The sequence below is a fragment of the Colobus angolensis genome, unplaced genomic scaffold (genome assembly GCF_000951035.1).
Source record: "Colobus angolensis palliatus isolate OR3802 unplaced genomic scaffold, Cang.pa_1.0 Scaffold4, whole genome shotgun sequence".
Lineage (NCBI taxonomy): Eukaryota > Metazoa > Chordata > Mammalia > Primates > Cercopithecidae > Colobus > Colobus angolensis.
The window spans coordinates 3917438-3920220 of record NW_012117376.1 but is presented as its reverse complement, the minus strand read 5'-3'; the positions used below and the strand labels follow the sequence as shown (position 1 = coordinate 3920220).

The 2783-nt window shown below is 52.4% G+C and overlaps 1 protein-coding gene across 2 annotated transcripts in view; it reads right to left on the bottom strand.

Annotated features, from left to right (window-relative positions):
* The window catches only part of STK40 (serine/threonine kinase 40), a 47591-nt gene extending 44808 nt beyond the window's left edge, over positions 1–2783 (bottom strand). For both annotated transcript variants that reach the window (XM_011955307.1, XM_011955308.1), the window contains exon 1: positions 2746–2783. The gene's annotated coding sequence lies outside the window, so the exon portion shown is untranslated. The remainder of the gene's footprint in view (positions 1–2745) is intronic.

The window sequence follows — 2783 nt, the reverse complement described above, 5'->3', positions numbered from 1 at the left end:
TTTTTTTTTTTTTTTGAGACAGAGTTTCGCTCTTGTTGCCCAGGCTGGAGTGCAACGGCGCAATTTTGGCTCACCACAACCTCCGCCTCTCGGGTTCAAGCGATTCTCCTGTCTCCGCCTCCCGAGTAGCTGGGATTACAAGCAAGCACCACCATGCCCGGCTAATTCTGTATTTTTAGTAGACAAGGGGTTTCTCCATGTTAGACTGGTCTCGAACTCCTGACCTCAGGTGATCTGCCCACCTCGGCCTCCTAAAGTGCTGGGATTACAGGTGTGAGCCATCACGCCCGGCCTCAAATAAGCTCTTAACTACTACATCTACTGCCTTCCCCAAAGGTCAAATTAAAAGCACAAGTTAGCAAACACAGCACCCTTTACAACTGGCCTTTGAGAGGGCAGTCTTATCTCCCCAGATGCTCAAGCAACCTGCAATCCCAGGAAGAGAGGGGCACATGTGCCAGGCACTTCTGCGCCAGGCAGAGAAGCCCAGGCCAATTCAGGGAGCTTGCCATCTGGCACTGGTTGCACATGGTGCTTCCTCAGCAAAGATCCATCGCCCCAGCACCAACTCTCCTCTCTCAGAAGCCTAGGTTTGTCTCTGAAGAGTTCTCCAGCCCTTCAGTCCCTCCTGTCCTCCTCCTTCCCTCCTCTACTGGGACTCCAGTGAAATCTTTCTAAAATATGTAACCAATCACATCATTCCCTTGATTCAGACCTTTTCACGTGCTCCTGGCTGCCCTGGGCATGATATCTCAAATTGTTAATATGGCATTCTTTCATCCACCTATACTGCTTCACTTGTACCATATCAACTTCCATACCACTAGATTGAACAAGCTGAGATTTCTGGAATAAACTATGAGTTTACTTGTCTATCTCACCCTCTAAGTATTCATTCTCACCTAGCTAAGCCTCTCCTCCTCTCCTTTTAGACTCAGCTCCAGCATCACTTCTGCCAAGCCTTCCCATGGCACACTCCCGACCCCACCGCACCCCCAAGGTTGAGCTCGCACCTTTCTCCACTGGGCTCCCACAGCACTCTGCTGCTGCTGCTATTAGCTTCTTCTTCTTCTTCTTTTGAGACAGAGTCTCACTCTGTCACCCAGGCTGGAGTGCAGTGGCTCAATCTCAGCTCACTGTAATCTCTGCTTCCCAGGTTCAAGCAATTCTCTTGCCCCAGCCTCCCAAGTAACTGGGATTACAGGGCTGTCCCACCACGCCTGGCTAATTTTTCTATTTTTAGTAGAGATGGGGTTTCACCATGTTAGCCAGGCTGGTCTCAAACTTCTGACCTCAGGTGATCCGCCCGCCTCGGCTTCCCAAAGTGTTAGGATTACAGGCATGAGCCACGGCGCCCGGCCACTACTAGCTTCTTTAGACCACATTTCAACCATTTGTTTACAGGTCAATTTCCCTTAACTAGACTGTATGCTCCTTGAAATAAAAATAGGTAACATTTATTGAATCCTTATTACGTGGCAAACACGGTTGTATGTTTTACGTGTTAACTTTTTACTCTTCATAATGTCTCTCTATGTTATCATCCCTGTTTTATAGATGAAGACACTGAAACACAGGCAGACTAAGCAATGTGCCCAGGGACACACAGCTGGAAAGTTGCTGAGCCAGAATTTGAACTCACGAAGTCTGGCTCCAAAGCCTACTCTTAACCACTATACTGTCTAGCACTTGCCTGTAAGCAAGGACTCTTGTTGTGGTCATGTGAGAAATGAATGAATGAATGAGGACTGTCTAGAGTAACCCAACCAACAACTTGCACAGCAGGGCCATCAGGAAGCACTAAATGAGCTCACAGGCACTGTTTACAAACAAGATTCTTTTGGCCCTACAATTAGACATTCTGCTCTTCCTTATCTCACGCAAAACTACTCAGAGGGAAAGGCGCCCAGCCCAGTATGCCTATCCTCTTCCCCACTGGTTCTCAAAATCAAAGCAAAGCCAACCGGTTTCCCCTAGTGACTTAAAACAGAGCAAAGTCTATCCTGCCACACAGAGCGCGGCTGTCATCTCTTCCTTCCGCTAACAAAAGGGCTTCAAACCTGGGGATTGGGGTGGGCAGAAAACTCGGCATCGGGAATCCGAACGTCCCTACTTACTGGCTGGAAGGCGGGGCCAAGTGGCGTGGGAATGGGCGGGCCTGACCGGCTCGGCAGGTGAAACACTGACCACAGCAAGCTCTCCTTGGAAAAGGCCGGCCAAACATGGCCTTGGCAAGCAGGTAGCTGTGACTCGTACCTGAACGCCGCCCGGGATATAAAAATTCCCCAGCAGCGGTAGCGCCCGTGCCAAAGAGTGAAGGCTCTTGGAGGAAGCCTCGGCTGGCCCTCCCTTGGGACTCGTTCTATCAACTCACTCTTGGGATTAGGAGGGAAGCACGGAGAGGCAGAAGGTGTCTTTTTGGAAAAATCTGGCTGGGTTCACACACCGGTTGCTTCACTCACTAGCTGGGTGACTCTGGGCAAAGCTGGCAGTGCCCACTTCCCAGAGCTGCGGCGGGGACTGAAGCTCCCGCGGCCTCCCGGTACCCGGCGCGAGGCAGCCCTCGCCCCTGCCGCCGGGGAAGGGCAGAGCCCCCAGCCGAGGAGGAGGCATTCGCCGGGACCACTTCTGCTGCACCCGATGGCTTCAGGCTGTCACTCCGATTCCACCGCCGCGGCCGCCGGGGCCCGCCCCGCCTACTCGCAACCCCCACCCGGCTCCCCGCTCCTGGACCCCTGCCCTCACCTTCGCCGGGTGGTCAGAGCTGTTTGCCCATAGTCCGT